Source organism: Macrobrachium rosenbergii, chromosome 43 (assembly GCF_040412425.1).
Source record: "Macrobrachium rosenbergii isolate ZJJX-2024 chromosome 43, ASM4041242v1, whole genome shotgun sequence".
Taxonomy (NCBI): Eukaryota; Metazoa; Arthropoda; class Malacostraca; order Decapoda; family Palaemonidae; genus Macrobrachium; species Macrobrachium rosenbergii.
The window spans coordinates 1,543,766-1,563,220 of NC_089783.1; the positions used below are offsets into that span (position 1 = coordinate 1,543,766).

General features: G+C 37.1%; 1 protein-coding gene across 1 annotated transcript in view; it reads right to left on the bottom strand.

The window, feature by feature from the left end:
* The window catches only part of LOC136828471 (uncharacterized), a 77,080-nt gene extending 66,012 nt beyond the window's left edge, over positions 1 to 11,068 (bottom strand). Inside the window, exon 1 of the mRNA XM_067086531.1 lies at positions 10,540 to 11,068. The gene's annotated coding sequence lies outside the window, so the exon portion shown is untranslated. The remainder of the gene's footprint in view (positions 1 to 10,539) is intronic.
* Positions 11,069 to 19,455: the final 8,387 nt, after the last annotated feature.

The window sequence follows — 19,455 nt, forward strand, 5'->3', positions numbered from 1 at the left end:
TCACATCTTACTTTTTAGAAACATCTAATGAAAGGGTTAGCAAATGTTGCACGGAAGTTAGGCTGTGGACGTAAGGCATCATATATTTGCAACACTGATGAAATCAGTGAAACGTACTTTAGGCAATTTGTTCTTCTTTTGCTAGAATACAGTTCTCCAGTGTGGATGTCTGCTTCTGCCAGAGATTTATCTCCTTTAGATAGATTAGTTCGCGGTGGTAGGTTTCTGCACCCTGACATCAGCAGTTATGACTTGGACCATGGACGAATGATCTTTTGTTTGTCGGTTTTTCATAAGTTGTGCTTTAATAGAGATCTTTCATGTTCACAGTTGATCACTTATCCTCATTTCCTGCCGAGAGCAACCAGATTTGCTGAACAGCAGCAACGATATGCAGTAAATGCGACTCTTTCGAACTTCTCAGTCGCAAAGGTCCTTTATTCCTCTGCCCACATCCTCTGGAACAGTCTCCCTGAGGATGTTAGGTAATTGGAACTTCTAGCAAAGGTGAAGTGCCTTACTACCTTAAAACAATTCTTGTAACATTTTAGAATTTTCTTGAATTCTTATCTATCTATTTATTAACCCATTTTCTTGAATTTTTTTAACTATTTATTAATCTATTATTTTTTCTTCTCTAATAACCGATCTCGTCTTTCTGTATTTCCTATTATCTTCTGTTAATTCTTTAAATGAACACCATATTTGATGGAAGCTTGAATTTCAAGTCGGTGGTCCCCATAATTTCAGTCAACATTTATTCTCTCTCTCTCTCTCTCTCTCTCTCTCTCTCTCTCTCTCTCTCTCTCTCTCTCTCTCTCTCTCTCTCTCAGTTATTCTCTTTATCCAAAAACGCTCAATACTTTGTAAGATTTGACAGCACAATACCCAGAATACGCTTGGATATGCATTAACCAAACTAGCAAATGCATGGCTATTTGCTAATGCTCATTAGTTAGAATGTGAGAAATTTTATAACTCGTTCATATTCTTACATTTATGCTATTAATGTTTATAAAAACAAATGCCATTCGAAGCGTAAATTTCAAATGAATTAAAAGTGTAACGGAATTTTTCCACTGTAAGAAGATAAAATTTCATATATGCTTTTACCATTTCATATGCTTACAAAATTTTCCATTGAAGAAATTGGTTGTTTTTACATCATTATGGATTTTTATACACTTAGAGTTACCTAAGGAAAATCCACTAGAACTTGGTTTGGCAGGAGAATGTATTTACTCTTATTTTGCGCTAAGTTTGATATACTATAATTTTTGAAGCACAATTGCTTTCGGAGCTGAAATTTTCGGAAAATATATATCTATAATTGGATGGTTTTAGTGTTACTCTTTTTTTTGGTGATCAAATAGTCGGAGTTTATTGGTCTTAGTGATGATTCCTAGGAGTACTATTTTTTCGGTAGTCTGTTTTAAGCTGAAGTGTTTGAAGATTTTAAGCTTTTGATGGTATCTAATTCCGGAGTTATTGTTTGGAAGGAATTAATTTTCCAAATAGGGTTGTTATATTTTCAAAATTTCTGTTATGTAAATCACTTGTATGGTTTGTATGAAGATATATTTAATACTGGAAAGGTCTAGGTTTCTAGGTTTGAACGGTCCATGTTTCATGAATAATATAACATGAGGGACATTCGTTTAATTAATTAAATAAATGCATAACTTAAGTTACCGTACTTGGATGAGTTAATATCCAGTAGTACTTCAGCCCCTTATTTAAAATCAAAACGACTCCTAGAGCCTCAAAATTCCCCTCGACACATATTACAATTATCCCAATCCCTTCTACTTTTGCATCGTTCAGATCTGTTTCTCCTTTATCCTTTCCAATAAAACCACAAATATTAACTCTGTAACAAGTAGAACAAACATTTCCTTTTGACAGCATTTTTGCATCTACGATCCACTTGCTCATTAATCGTTTGCTCTGCATCACACTGCATAGAGAACGACGTTCTTGTTCTTGAAGTATTTGCACAAGTTCATCTTTGTCTTTCCCTTATTTACCCTCTTTTTCTCTTACTTATCCACCATCGTGTTTACTTGTTTATTATGTTTTCTCTCCCTTTTCTTTTCTTCAATAACTTCATCTCACCACTTACTACTCGTCCAATCTTCCGTATCCCCAAACTCTCCCTGTCAAGTCTATGGACAGTTCGTTGAATTTTACATACTCCTCATATATGCCTTCCACTTCAGTGTCTTTAACATTTGCCCATTTTAATCATCTTTTATATGCAGTTTCCATTCCCCCTTTAGCACTCCCAATTATCTTCAATCGATTTAAAGTGATATTTCTCCTCAATTGTCATCAACTAAACTTCTATATGCTTTGACTCCTGCATTTTCCTAATAACAATCAGATGTATCATTGGCCATTCTTCTTCTCTCCACTAAATCCATCAACTTAATTGTTTTCAACCCCGTAATAATACATAATCTGACAAGCTCTTTTCTTCACCATTTACCTTTCCTAATTATACTTTTAATTACTCTTCTTTGGGAAACATGTATTTCCAAAACTCAAGGCACCTTCAAGCACATTTACATGAAACTTTCTCTATTGTCATTTTCTCCAAGAACTCCTTTTCTACCAACTGAGCGGTCTCTTTACCTGTCATCTGCTTTTTCATTTTTATTAGTGTGAACGTGTGTGAATAGATCATCGCTTCTTTGTATCGTTGCACTAGCATCATTACTTTCAATTAACTTTATTTATCACTTTAATCATTATCACAAAGAACCCCACTGGTGAGTGTCATGCACACGCACAAATTTAACGGAATGGTTCTCCCATTATTGCAAAGTTGCAAAAAGAGGTGACAAAGACAACGAATGACAGAGCACAAAAGATCAGTACGTTACGCTTCGGAGAGTTCGGCGATTTTCCTACATATCAGAAATACAGGACATATCATAAACTGGAGTGGGGCGGAGCTGGTTTTCAAAAGTAGCTGTCCGTACAAAAGAAAGATGCTGGAATCTGCTATCATCAATCAAACCAACAATATGAACTTGTCAGGAGGACATTGGAAATCGGACGACATCGACGCTTTAATCCTCAGACCGCTAGTGAAGAAGGTGTTCCAGGGCACAAGACCACCAGAATCGACGCCAAACGGGAGTTAATGGCCGAAAACCCACTAGGGAACCGTTTACTCTCCTCCTTCTTAGGAAACGGTCACCTGCATACCATCGGAGACTTAATGCCACACCTATATGCTTTTGTATATATACCCTTGTAACATTTCATCTGTCCATATTTTCCAGTGAACAGGGGCGCAGAAGCTAGTGCCCGAAATATATGGTTGCAACGTTCAAATAGTGTTTTATGGGACTTCTTATCTTCATATTATACTGTAGTATTACAGTAAAAGACATTTATATATATATATATATATATATATATATATATATATATATATATATATATATATATATATATATATATATATATATATATATAGTCAGTGTTTGAACCATCCTCTTTGTACTTTATTAAATCTTTTTTATTTAAGTCCTTTAAGAAACTGAATTGCTTCAGAGGAAAGAATATGACAATCTATTATGAATGACCAAGTTATATCCATATAGGAAATGGCATGCCAGACTCAAAATAATGACAGATTTGCGATGGTTGAACTGAAACATGTGACAAAAAGTGTCTGCAGTAAATATATTATAAATGCACACTACGATTAAGTTATTCAATAAAAAGCAAGTAAAGATAGAGGGCGCAGAGGAAAAGAGCAGAGATCTTTTCCATTGAGAATATCTTTGGAGAAGTAATATGAATCAACACGTGGTAAACGGCGCGGATATATTGTATGTAAATTCCTTGTGAACGGAAGCGCGTAGTGGATGAAAGATCAATGCTCAGGTGATTGTCAATCAGTGAGGGGAATAAGTATAAAGCATGGCAATTGAACGAGAGAGAGAGAGAGAGAGAGAGAGAGAGAGAGAGAGAGAGAGAGAGAGAGAGAGAGAGAGAGAGAGAGAAACGAAGTCGTGTTGAGTGAACATCCAATCCACCATGAGCGCATTTGACAATGTGATGGAAATGACACTGAAAAATTATTAGTTAACCAACAGTAGAGCAGACAAATGGGAAATGGATTTGGTGAATGAGTGCAAACGGCTTTAAAGCTACGCGATGATGAGCGAATCATGCAAATCTGCTAAACTACTCAGAGAGTTTTGAGATCTGTATACAATGAGCTAAGTAATATCCTGCATTTACAAAGGATATTTTGATATCAAAGATATGATTTGATGGTTCAACAGGTCAACAAATTTATATGCAAAAGACTTCATCAAATAAAAGAGATTTGTCTACTGAAGCTGGTATTTTTATGACACGCATTGTTCCTTTGAAATTATAGATTAATTGTCCTGAAAAAAATTCCAATATTATAGTTTGGAAAAATCCTGCTACATCTTCCACTTTTTATTGTTGACTTTCAAAATTTTCCTTTGTAAATTTAACTATTGATATTTTGAGAGCTGAGAATGATTTTATTGATTCCGCTAGAAATGTCTAGAACCTAGGTAGTTGGTAGTTGGTAGTTGGTAATGTATTTCATGAACTCTTTGTTACTATGGTTGACGGCAAAGTTTCAACCTCTTTATCTATTTCGCAGCAGCATTCCAGTGCTGTAGCATTTGTGGACCAAGTCCCAAATGTATGAATGGCATCAACCAGTTTATGAAAAGAAAGATCTCTGAAGATTACCTCAAGTATGGCCTTTCGACCTTACATGCATGGATCAGATATATGAAATACCTGCTACATATAGCGTATCGAACTCCTGTCAAGAAATGGCAAGTAAGGTCCCAAGAAGAAAAAGATCTTGAGCAGAACCAAAAGGCAACAGTTAAATGGCAGCTGAAAAATGAAGTTCGTCTTGTTGTCGATATGCCTAATCCAGGAGGCTCTGGAACCTCAAATGATGGTAATACTCCACCGATGTTTATTTTTCAAAATGCGGAGGATTCCTCCAGAATTACAGATATAGATGAAGCTTTAATTGAACTACTTCATAGAATCCTTGCTGTCCTGTCTTCTGGGAAGGAAACTGAACCAAACAAATTTAAGAAGCATTCACTAGAAATGGCAGAGCAATAGAGAAAGCGTTTAATTGGCATTATTTGCCTCAGTCACTGCACAAGATATTAATTCATGCACCTGATGTTATTCAACAGTTCAGCATACCTATTGGATCACTTTCATAGAAGGCCCAAGAAGCCCGAAATAGAGAATTTAGAAGATACCGTGGGGGGTTCAGCTATAAATCATCAAGAACAGAAACCAATAAAGATATAACGATAATATTATTGCGTTCCTCAGACTCTTACGTAAGTCCCTTGAGAAACAGAACAGAGAGGAAGATAAGAAATCTTCCCGATGATGCTTCAGTGCTTGACGATGATGTAAACAGTGATTTAGGTGATAATGACTATGAGCACAGCTAACATTCATTATGTAAGTACAGTAAAGTTGTAAGTATAGGCCTATATACGCTTCATTTAATTTTCAGTCGTTAAAAGTGAAAAATTTATTTTATGTCAGATAAGATTGTGTATCATTTCCAGCTGTTTTATACAAAATAGTGGAATAAAGAAACTCTTAAAATACTATAAAGTGCCCATAGCGCATACCTCCACCAATACGTTAGGAAAATAATTTGAAAAAGTTAATTTTGTAAAATAAAAGTTTGTGAGCCTTTTTATTACCTAGATACTCGATAAGGTGCAATAACTGCTCTATAAATCATGACATTTGATCCTACTTCACTGGAATATTCTAGATATCGAATATAGCTAAAATGGTTTAACTTTTATGGTAGCAGGGGCTTATCCCCCCACCTCACCCACCACAAAGGAGGCCACATAAGAGAAATAATCTTATAAAATATTTCCCTGTCCATTTTGTACCACTCTTAAAAATTTCATCAAAATCCACCCATAACCTTTTGCATAATGCCACTAATCAACTTAACAGGCAGATGGAAAGACAGACAGACAGACAGACAGACAGACATACTGTATAAAGGCAAAACAAAACCACCTTGGCGGAGGTAATTTTAACAATATAACAACTTTTTCTTAAATAAAACGACTGGAATTAAGTGAGGAATTATTTTTGTCCCAAAAATAGCTATTTGTTCCACTGAGGTGGCCTAAAAAAGACATTCTCTGAAAAAAATTTACATTATTAGCCAGTAGATCTTTGTTAGCCTTATGAGTTAAACTATACCAAATTTAATAACACTAAGAGTGAATTTAAAAGTTAATTTTACCTTCATATGTAATAATGATAACCATACTGTCAAAAAAAAGCATCGATCCCCTAGTAAAAATGGCAATATTGCAAGATCAGTATCTTTTATATTTTCTGAGGAAGTGATTTAGCATTAGGCTGGCTTCTATTGAAGTTATATAAACTATGTTTCCTCAGATATCATCTTCGATAATTGACCATTGAGCTGCTTAATAAGAGAAATCAGTATCCTATCCACAAGAGCTAAGATTTTTTATTATGACGTTTCATACAAAGGCAACCACTTCTCTATAATTGCAACGCACCTACTAAAGGAATACAAAACAGAAAAACAGTAGGAGAGGAACACTTTCCATCCGACTAAAGAGGAAAGGTAAGAGCAATTCAGCAGAATTTCCTACGATCCCTTTTGGCACTTCAAACATCCCGACTGCTTTTAGCGAGGACGCCTTTGAAACCTCGCAATAAAAATGAGTTCATTAGACACCTGACATGGTAGAGAACGCATTTTTGTACCCTGGGACATCGCCAAATATGAGACGGTGGAGGTCGCAAATTATGTCGTCGATCTGAACTTAATTGGAGAATCTGGTAGTCTTAAGATTTTCCATTTTCGATAACTTGGTTATTCTCTCTCTCTCTCTCTCTCTCTCTCTCTCTCTCTCTCTCTCTCTCTCTCTCTCTCTCTCTCTCTCTCTCATAAAAGATAATATTTGTTGGCATGGGCTTTTATCTCCGTTTAATTTCTGCTTAATTTTCTAAATCTAATACATGTTATCATCGTTTTTTTTTTATTCTGAAAGGATGGGGTCGTAGGAAAAGTTTCAGCAGGCATGCCCATAAAAAAGAGCAAGCCAAGAAGTAAATATTCCATAAAAAAACACACACACGTAAATGAATATACTGTACATAGCTAAAATACGCAAGAGGAATAATACTGAAAAGACAAGAGGATTAGGTGATTTCCCTTTTCTAGCTGGATATTCAAAGCATTCCTTTTCTTATCCCTAAGTATCTTGTCGTTACCTTCTGGCAAGGCTATATTCTGCAACAATAGTAAAACTGATCGCATGATGTTAACCTTTCTATCGCTACTTTATGGTTTTAAGAACAAGAGCCACCTCATTTTTGACATACTCATGAAGCTTGCTAAGTATAGTTCTTTGAAAAATTGACAGTACGAATAAAAAAAACACACTCCTTTTTCAGGAAAGTATCGCCACAGTAAAAAATGTGACTATATCTGTCGTGAGTGTTTAAAGGAACCCCAAGGTACACTTCGTTGTCACTCGACTTTCTTTCTTCTTGATACTTAGGTGTGCCTTCTCGTCTGTACTTTAATTTCATTTGTCCATTCTAAATAACAATTTGTAGTTTTTTTAAATTCATTTGTGCCTGGGTCCTTTTAATGTTTACAAATTTATTTGACTTTTTAGCCTTGAAAATGGGACAATTGAGGTCCAGAAACGTCGGCGATTGTAATAAGGGTATCTTATTTTGACATGTCTAACCTTCCACTTCTGATGTTTTATCTGTTTGTCAATATGCAGTCCTTTTTTTTTTTCTAGGATTGTCATCCTTAAAAACTTGCACGCCAGCAACTCCTGAATTCATACAATAATTTATAACTCAAACACCTCTATTTTGACCAAACTCAAGCTTTTGGTAATGTGATTTTTAGTTTTCTGAAAGGAAAACTATTTTGCCGGCTTTGTCAGTCCATCGGCGCTTTTTCTGTCTGCCCCTAGACATTAAAAACTACTGAGGCTAGAGGGCTGCAAATTGGTATGTTGTTCATCCACCCTCCAATCATCAAACATACCAAATTGCAGCCCTCTAGCCTCAGTAGTTTTTATTTTATTTAATGTTAAAGTTAGCCATAATGCTCCTGACAACGATATAGGATAGGCCACCACAACCCTGTAGTTAAAGTTTCATGGGCCGCCGCTCATACAGCATTATACCGAAACCACCGAAAGATGGACCTATTTTCGGTGGCCTTGTTTATAGCAAAATCCATGGCCCTTTGCAGCTAAGTCCCGCCCACTACACACCAGTGATTGGCTAGCTCTCGAAAGGGGAATGGCATCACACCAATGATTGCCAGTACGGATTTGACTCCTTTCGGTCATGATGAGCTCCGTCCATGAATGATGACACCATACATTTGAGTTTCCGCAACTGTGAAGTATGCAACTGATATCTCTGATAAAAGATACATTAAGTTATATAATATCATATGAAGATCTTGGTGCAGTCTGTCTGAGCATCTTTTTTTTTTTTATATTTAGATGATGAGCAGTCTAAATACACAAGCATCTTGCTTTTTCTTTTTCTTTTTAAATTGGTGTTGACCTGCATAAGCAATTCCACATAGACCACATTAACTGAAATAAAGAATAGACTTATGCAGCCAGTTCCGATATTAGGGTGTAGGTCCCACGTGGACCCCACCCACCATCGTCTCACCTGGCTCACTAATCTCCTCACAACAACACCGCGTGCAAAACGCGAGGAGACAAGAAACACAGCATGTATACATCACACATCCTGTATACACATATTATCTTCTTTCATATTATGGTCAGATCAAATGTATTATTGTCACCGTACGCATTGCAATGTCAGCATTTCAGTCATATGTACCATAGCTTCAGTCATACCTTGTATATCAATTTATATGTATATATTCAAATTTACACTCTTTCACACATAATTTAATCAGTTCAGTTAAAGTGCTTTTAAAAAATGGGATATCCAGCTGTGTGTTCTCTAATAATTCCGATAAAAACTCCATCAGATCATCAATTGGCTACCTTTGTGAATAGCGATACTACATCAAAACTCATAAGCCTGGATTCACTATTAATCTCTACACTATTTAGTTTATTTATCAGGTCCACATTACTCTTGATGTTGGCATTTGAGATAGTACCTACCAATGGGTTGAGAATATCCTCTAGGTACTTCACTAGATTGTAAGATGCGAAACCAACTGAACTGATAATTGGCCTGGCAGGAAAGTTTGTTTTGTGGGTTTTTATTGTACCATACACGGTAGCGACGGAGAGGTCACACACAACTTCTTTATAAGGCTTTCGTTAACTTTTAACAGGTTTTTCACTTTCCTATTGAAATCACTGTTCACATTGTCTAACGGGTTCTTATTTAATTTTTTATAAGTACTATCATCACCCAAAAGACTATCCATTTTTTTTATATAGTCACTTTTATCTAAAATTACAAGAGCGCCTGATTTATCTGCTTTTGTCATGTGTATATTTTTTTCTTTTTTCAGGCGCTCTTGTAATTTTAAATAAAAGTGAATATACAGAAAAAATGGATAGTCTTTTGGGTGATGAGAGTACATATAAAGAATTAAATAAGAACCCATTAGACAATGTGGTCAGTGGTTTCAATAGGAAAGTCAAAAACCTGTTAAAAGGTAACGAAAGCCTTATAAAGAAGTTTTTTTTTTTTTATGTTCTACCAATTGCCTTGATCATTTTACTTTTCAAATTCCATCGTATAACCACAGTGTTTCGTGACCGTGGATATGTTTACATGTGCTATTCCTAGTATTTCATGAAATATGTGCACTTTATCATGCCATCAGTGTTTAGATTTAATTTAAAAAAAGGATTTGCATCTGAATAGTCCGTGTGTTTTATATGTTTGCCTGTAATGAAGTCAGTTTTTGTTTCTGATAGATTTATTCAGTGCGTGGGAAAACTGAAAAGTTTATGTACAGTAATAAGCTTCTAAGTCTGGACAATAATGTGCCTGCGCTGTGCTCTTCTTAAACGGCAATGGCCAAGGGTTTTAAAAATCAGTGTTTAATACCTTCATAAAATGTGATTTTGTTCTATGAAATTTGAGTTTCTGTTCTTTGACATAAGTGTCTGTGTTGAAGAAATAGTTTGTTGTGTTGATGAATTCGTTGGAAATATTAGAAGAAACCAATGACTGTTTCGGAAATTGATGTCTGTGTTTGATGAATTCTGTTGAGCTTGATAATTATAAAGTTGATGGATGCTGAAATCGTTGTGCGCGTGTGAAGAAACGTGAGCCTGGGTTTAGTGAATTCCTTGTCTATGATGAAAATGGTTCCATAACTTATGTTTTGTGTTTCTCAGAGAGAGAGAGAGAGAGAGAGAGAGAGAGAGAGAGAGAGAGAGAGAGAGAGAGAGAGAGAGAGAGATTTTTCTTCATCTGAAAAGTGCATCAAACTATTCTTACCTTAATTGCTTGAGTAGGATTCAGGACATTCGTTTCACAAAGGTATCGCGAAATATTGACGCATTTAAGTCGTCACGTGTTCTCCCTTTTCGGGGCTGCGAACCCGAACTTTTCACTCTCACATTTTTGACTCTCCTTTTCTTGCAAGTCATGTACCTCAGCTACACAGAGAAGATAGTGTAACTATGAAACAGCGTTACTGAACAATTAATGACAAAACAAATTTTTGTGCAACTGTCGCTTCTTATTGGATTAAAGGACTGTTGCCTTAATCAGTACATCTCTCTTTATTTGGAACAATTCTTCCATCAATTAGTGTCGCTGTAATAAATATTAAAAGCAAAATTCACATCACGATGAATGTAAAAAAAGAATATCATAAGTTAAAATGTATGGAAATTTATCATTCCCTGACAACGCCAAGGATTACGGGATCAAACAGTTTCTACAGTATGGCGATGCTGGCCGAGAAAGCGAGCCAGGGGAACAATGGCGGGAGGCGTTTTCCGGTCACCGTCCGCGACCAACCTTCATCACACACTGGCTCACTAGACCGGCACCGAATACTTGGCAGTCTTTCCCCTTGGATTTGAGTTAGTTGCCAGTTGTTAATTTTGCTCTTCGCGCTCATATTCTACTCCTCTTAAATGAGTATACATTTTTTTCCTCACTACGCAAGTGATGGGGCAAAAGCGTACATGTTACTAGATGTCAATGTTAGATTCCTTAACTGGTGGACTGTGAAATAGATCTAGATTTGTTTGAGTTAACAAAGAAAGCACGTGCTGCGCCAAACACGGTGAGCAGATCTTCCGTCACCTGTTGATATTCCCCATGATGCCCAAGTGCCAGAGGTCGTTCGCTGTGGACGGTTCACACAGATCGCTCGCTGTGGACGATTCACAGAGAACGCTCGCTGTGGACGGTTCAACACGTTGCAGCTGTGCATAAGGACAGTGATTCGTACGCACAGTTGCAGCGTGCTCAACAGCCCACATCATCTAACGATCTCTGAAGAATTACTTACTTTCCCTAAAAGTATCTTGATGCTTTTCTTTCAACTATAAACAAATTTTGTCCTACTATATTTGCTTGAAAATTAACCCGCCTGTTCATTATACAGAAAAAACAAAGTCGAATCTGAACTAAAGTCTTTTTCTTAAGGGATGCTCCCATGACATTATAAACCGGCTTAGTCATCAACAACAGCCATAATCTTTTCCTGAACATTCATCGTCGATTTTACTGCTCCGTAAGAGTTTGTAGAGTTCGGTAAGATTTCACTAGCATATTCGTTATAATTTTTCTCTGTAAAAAAGGAAATTATAAGAAAAGGGTAAGCGTATAATTATGCCACTTCTTCACCCTGTTTTTCTCAATTTTTGTATTTGGATTGAAGAACATAATCTTTGCAGCAAATTATAATTTTTCAGGGCATTGATAGGGATCAGCTCTCTAAATCATTGCCGCATACCGGAACTTGGAAGAAGAGCTGCGGAGAAGAAGCACAAAAAACAAAACTACAAAGGATACTGTCATAAAATGATAATGAAGTGACCATAACAACCTAATTTATTACTTTATTAATACTACGTTTGGTGGCTGAACTGCTGGGCAGTTGCTGGTCTTCCTTGGTGCGCGGAGTGGACGGTGGGAGCCTTCACATCAGAGTCAGTCATTGGGCACTGAGCACTGAAAACCCTGAGGATTTTGTAGGGATAGAAGTGCCGTGGAGTACGGGATGGAGTGCAGAGACTCCACTTGTAAGTCTAGTCTTTACTGCTTATGTATTGTTCAGGTGTGCACACACACATTAGCCACTATATTCCTAATCCTGTACCTGTAATAAATAGTTTCTTGAAACATATCTCACGCTTTCTTTAGTGAAAAACTTATCACATTAAATCATCAGTGTATTAAATAGTGGCTACTGTGTGTGCACACCTGAAAAATACATAACGCTCCATCATTACAAGACTGTCGTAACTCCAAAATCTTGAGTTTTCAGGAGAAGCGTTTTAAAGTTTCAAAGTCCTATAACTGCACCGAGATTTTGATTTAGACTTAAAATCTTCCCAGCGCCATCTCTCAGCCAAAAATGTACTTAGACTTACGACTTTATTACCAAAAGACGCAGAATTAAATGGGCAATCTTATGAGCTATGTAACTCAAAACTTCAATTTTTTGAGTTACGACAGTCTTGTAATGATGGAGCGATAAGCAGTAGAGATTGGACTTAAAAGTGGAGTCTCTCCACTCCACCCCGTACTCCACGGCACTTCCTATCCCTACAAAGTCCTCAGGGTTTTCAGTGCTCAAGTGACTCCCTGATGTAAGGATCCCACCGTCCACTCCGCACAGCACGGAAGACCAACAACTGCCCAATAGTTCAACCAGCAAACGTAGTATTAATTAACGTAATAAATTAGGTTGTTATGGTCACTTCATTATCATTTTATGACACTGTTCTTTGCACTTTTGTCTTTTTGTTTCTTTTCCGCAGCTCTTCCTCCAAGTTCCGATATACGGCAATGATTTAGAGAGCTGATACATATAAATGCCCTGAAAAATTAGTAATGCCACAAATTTGCTGCAAAGATTGTGTTCTTCAATCCAAATGCAAAAATTGAGAAAAACAGGGTTAAGAAGTGGCATATACTTATGCTCTTACCCTTTTCTTATAATTTCCTTTTTTACAGAGAAAAATTATAACGAATATACTAGTGAAATATTACCGAACTCTACAAACCCTTCTGAAGCACTAAATTCGACGATGTATATTCAGGAAAAGCTTATAGTTATTGATAATTAAGCAGGTTTATAATGCTAGAATCTGCAGAGTTTGAATTAGAGGTTTTCACCTTATGCCAAGTACCATCGCCTTCTAGTGTCACTATGTGTTGGTGATTGTCTGTTTTAGACTCACGCTACCCGACTACCTTCGAGAGCTTCGATAATTATACGAGTGGTCAAGAGAATGCATGTATATGTTCATTTATTACTGAAGGTCTTGTCTTAATGTTATGTTGTACTTTGATTAATTTTAGCTATCGCAGGATTAGGTATTTACATAATATTTTTTGTAATGAATTGTTAATGTATTTTCGCGTTTCCTTAACCCAATTTTACCGTGCATTGATTTATGTATAAACCTGTGTACACAAGGAACGGTCCTACATCACTGAGAGGTTCACGAGTATTTTGATGCTCGATAATCACTGTCTCACAAATAGGTTCGTTTTGTTTTCTTTCACTAAGTATTATTTTTGGGATTTATGATTTAGTTAACAAAATTTACAAACAAATCCCTCAACAACTACTACTACTACTAGAGAGAGAGAGAGAGAGAGAGAGAGAGAGAGAGAGAGAGAGAGAGAGAGAGAGAGAGAGAGAGGCAATTTCCTCTGATCCCAGACAGAGAATAATACTATATGATCAGGTAGGGGAAAAGACCGGTAAACATTGTTAATTAAAACACGAACACACTTAAGACCTACATAATCCCTCTCCTCTTGTCAAATTAGCCTAGGAATCTGATGAATAACCTGTAGTCTCCTTTAATGAAATGAAAAATATACATAAACACCAAAACGATAATCTCCTTCACAGAGAGCTGCAGAGTTTAATGCTTTCATAAATATTATAATTCATACAAACGGATATGATCAAAATGATATCACCAAATACCATTGAAAGCTAGAAAGCCTCATTAAAACGACAGTCCCGGGTAATTTCCATTGCAGAGAACAATCGCTGCAGCCAAAACAGGAAGAAGGGCTAGCGAATGCAAAGGAATTAATCTATAGGTAATTAAAAAAATAATATTTCGATACTAAGTGAATTAGATGTCAAGAGGTATTTGTGGTCGTATAGGCTACTTATCATAAATAGTCGTGTTTACAAGCTAGCATCTAGACTAGTGTGGTAGAAATATGCTGATCTCCAACCTAAGTAGGCTATAGCTTATGAATTCCGCATGAACAAATACAGCACAGTCTAATTCAGCTTATATCTCCCTTGATGGCTAAATGAGTAAGTTACTGTTGTCTCTGTACCAGACTCAAAAGGCATAAGCTCGATTCCTAGCAAAGGCAGATGGACTTATCGTACATGATCTCCTGGCCGTGTAAGTAATTCCAAGGTAAGGAGTATTTGCGGTCTAATATTTGAGAGTGCTAAAATGTCAAATGTGAATTAATGCCAAGTTATCACAGACAGCCACGTGTTACAAACTCACAACACAACCCTGCTATCGCGATGGAGAGGAATTGATTTTGATTTTAAGTTCAAAACCTGAGCTAACCAGGAATGTGTATGTACACGAGAAATCAGCTTCCATCTCTCACCGTTGATGAACAAACAAGTTAATCTTGTCTCTGCATCAATTACAGTAGGCATAGGTTCGATTCCTGCTCAGCCTAGATGTTCCTTGGAAAGACCTTAAGCTCTTTCCATGGATAAGTAAATTCGGAATAAAGTGGTATTTGTGTTCTAATATTTGATAATATAAAAAATAAACGTAATTTAGCAACAAAATTATCATAAATCGCCAAGATTTTACAAACTTGGCACCCAGCTGTAATGATGGAGATGAGATGATTTCGATTATAAGAAATGTGTTCCAATGAGACAGCAACATGTGCAGTAGAGGGAAGTCAGAATCAACTTACGGCTGAATTAATAAGTTACTGGCTTGTAATAATATTGCTAATAGATAATAGTTATAATAATTCCTGCATTAAATTCGAACCAGCATAGGTTAGAATTCTTGCAAGGCAGATTCACTCATCAAATATGGTGCCTTTTGCTTTAAGTTATTCCCTGGGTAAAGTGAATTCTTAATTAAGGGGTATATGCCGTCTAACATTTGAGAACCTAAAAAAGCCAAGTGTACATTAATGGCAATGCTTTCACACACACACATGTATATATATATATATATATATATATATATATATATATATATATATATATATATATATATATATATATATATATATATATATATATATATAACTTCTCAGGCTGCTACCTTGATATTCAATTTAATATTCTAATTCAAACTAAGAACCAATGGTTCAGTCAGCATCCAGACATTTTGATTTGCATACGTGAATCTGGAAAGTTGCCAGCTAGCCATATCTAACCCACACTCACACACACACACACACACACACACACCTATCGCCTGTCTTTTTGCTTTGTAGTTCCAAGGTCTTGGAATTTTTGACAGGCTCTGTCTGGCAACTCAAAGCCCCACTGAAATTGGAGCGGGCATCTGACCCAGATAGACCTGGTATCATTCTTACTCTGAGCTGGGCTTCCCTCTCATAAGGACGTGCTGTTCTGTGCCTATACTCTCAGCCAGTCTGAGACAAGAAAGACGCATCAAGCATAAACTATCAACTACAGGGAGCAGAGGAACTCAAGAGAGGACGGCAATCTTCCGATAACCTGTAGCACGGAGTCTGAATCTATGCTTTTAGTTCAAAGCGCTAGAAATTATTACGCCAGGTAAGAGTTTGTCAGAACCCATCGGCTTCCATCCCTCAGCCCTTTGTTCTTCTCCCGCATGCCTTCTGAAAGATCACCCTCCAACATTCCCTTGAGCTTGTAATTTCCTTTCAACTTTCCCCATCGGAACTGGCTAATCTCTGGAGTAACGTAAGTAATGCTTTGAGAGAAATTTTGTGATTTAGTTTAGTGTTACATCCCAGCCACCATCTTTAAGGGCTTTGTGCATAACTAACTTTATCCAAGAATATCAGTCTCACCCCTAGTCTATCAGTCACTTAGTGCTGCCTAAAGCCTTTATCATGCTGTGCATGACCCTATCGCTATTAATTCCTGCAATTTTCCATTTGCAGATGTGTGTTTTTTTTCTAGCTGTTCTCCATCACGCTGTTCCAACCTTGTGCAAGTGACTCAAACTCTCTGAGAAGGGCCTATGAACCAGTTCTCGGCCTATATAGCTGTAAATTTATCCCCTTGATTGTTTTGATTGGTGTTAGTGTAAATGAATAAAGTTAACTGTTCCCTGAGTCTGTTTTACACCTCAGTCGAGTAATTTAGTTTTACCCTCTACCTTTGTTTTTTGTATGAATATTGATGGGGGCCACAAGGCCCTCTATTAATTGATTTCTGGTAAGGTAAACTTATCATATATATAATATACATAATATATATATATATATATATATATATATATATATATATATATATATATATATATACAATAAAAACAATCTTAGGTATTCTGTCTCTCTCTCTCTCTCTCTCTCTCTCTCTCTCTCTCTCTCTCTCTCTCTCTCTCTCTCAACTAAGTTGAACTTTCCTCTCAGGTCCACGGAGTGCCAGTTTCCCTTTAACAGTTAATCTTCGAGATTTATTGGATATTAGGAAAAGAACAGCATGAAAATACCATTTTTGGCATAAATGTTTAGGAAAAAGCATATAACTGATGGCAGGTTGCCTCGAGAGCAAAAACAGAGGAACCAAGCCAGCTAGAAATCAGCTTCAAAGATGAACTGTTTAATTTTATTTTTTTCGACCTGGAACATGTAAGACCCGAATACAAAATATGGCTGGGTTACATACATACGTATGAGCATTACCTGTAGTCTCCTTGGTCTCCAAACACTCCTCCAACACAACGAAGATGATCTTAGTAAAATGGTAATGAAGCTGGTGACATATGAGTTCAAAAATGAGGCAGCAAGCACTTAGTGCCAGGCCGGATGAGTAATGAGAATGAAACAATAACTCTAAGCTGCAGTTGTCTCCTTTCCGTTATTGCCGTCTGCTCTGTGAAAACAGGGACACGATCCTGAAGCAGCAATAAACATAATTGCTTTTGACTTTGACTGATTGATTTCATCTTTCAGGATTCTGGCGCCTAACACTCCTCAGTGGTTTGGTTTTTTTTTTTTTTAATGCTCTGTCATGATAAGAACCTAAGATTCTTAAAATATTCTGAATTTTTCACTCACACCAGAGAGAGAGAGAGAGAGAGAGAGAGAGAGTTTTGTTTCTCATTTGTACTGCGCATTTCAGAGGGCAAAGCATTTATCCTCTGGCTATATTATAATAGTATGTTTGTAACAAGACTTGCAGTAAACAATATGACAAAACATTTAATTGTTAATACACATTTAAAAATTTATTTTTCTTATATTTTCTCTCCCCTTTGGATTTGTTATTAGTGTTATTGCTGACGTGTCGATTTTGCTTTCGACATCTTCAACTATATTAATTTCCTTGGCTGCCTTTCTGTGAGTGTGTGTATGTGCCATCCCTTCTCCCTTCCCCCTCCCCTTTCCCCTTTACCCTTCTCCTTCTCCCTCCCCTCCCCTTACCCTCCCTCCCCTCCCTTCCCCATCCGCCCCCTCCCCATTCCCCCCCCCCTTCCCCATCCTCCCCTCCCCCCTCCCATCCCTCCCTTCCCCTCCCCATCTTCCCTCCTCTCCCTCCCCTCCCCCTCCCTCCCCCCTCCCATCCCCTCTCCTTCCTTCCTCCCTCCACTCCCCCCCTCCTCCTCCCCTCCGTCCACCCTCCCCCTTCCCCTCCTCTCCCTTCCTCCTCCCCCTTCCCTTCCCCTCCCCTCCTCCTTTCCCATCCCTCTTCCCCTCCCTCCTCCTCCTTCCATTACCCTCCTCCCTTTTCCATGTTTTATGATGAAATAAAAGGTGTTGAGATGAGCACCATTAACAAAAGGTTTATAGATTTGTAAGGATATCATTTTATTTTTTAAAGGTAATGAACAGGTTTTTCAAATCAAAATATAACTTGCTTGACCTTTAGAATTTATGAATTATTTAATTATTTATTTAATTAACCTCATGTGGTAACTATGAACCACCTGCATTATAAGGATCACAGTAAATACTACTCCTGTTATACAACTGGCGTCTATAAGATTTAGAAGACGTTATAATCCAATGGGGTTTTTCAAGGTGGAAAAATGATTTTGAAGCCGTCTTCAGCCTTTAGAATTTATCGGATTATTTAAAGAATTTAATTAACCTCATTTGGTAATTTAATCTTATTGTCATTATATCACAATAAATTTTGCCTGCTAACATTTTGCACAATAAAATGTTAGCAGGCAAAATTCATTGTATGATATGGTGACGAATAAGATTAAATAGGAAACTGGACCATTCTGGATTTCTTCCCTGAAGGGAAGCGGATCCGACAGGAATCCGTTTAGGAGCTGAAGACGGCTTCACAGGATCCTGCAGTCTTTAAGAATTTAAGAAGACTTTATAATCCAATGGGAGTTTCTCCAGAAATGCTTCAGGAACTAAAGACTGCTTCGAAGGATCCTGGAGTTGTGAAGATGTCTTCTTTCAATAATAATGTCTTTCAATAATAATATTTTAATAACTGTCCAGAAACTTTCAACATTAAATGACCCAACGGTTTATAATGAAGGAGTTTTGGCTGAGCTTTGTTATTTTTGTTTCAAAGTAGACTCAGTGGGTAGTTCTAGAACAACAGCAGGTGATGGTCCGGAACCGCCAATGGCACTAGCATTCATTCCTGCACCTACAACAAGATATGGTCAGTTGTTTGTGTATGACTGGGAGGTAAACAGGGCTGGTGCTGCCCATAGACTTTTGCTGACTATTATTTGTAGGGTTAATTTAGCATGGGTATGGGAATGGTATGGTATGGATATGGATATGGAATGGATATGCTATGGGTATAGGTATGGGTATGGTAAGGATATGGGTATGAGTATTGGTACAGGTACAGGTATAGGTATAGGAATGGGTATGGTACAGATATTGGTATGGGTATGGTAAAGACATGGTATGAGCATGGGTATGTGTATGGGTATCAGTATGGGTATGGTATGGGTACGGGTATAGGTATAGGTATGCTATGGATATGGGTATGTGTACAGATATGGG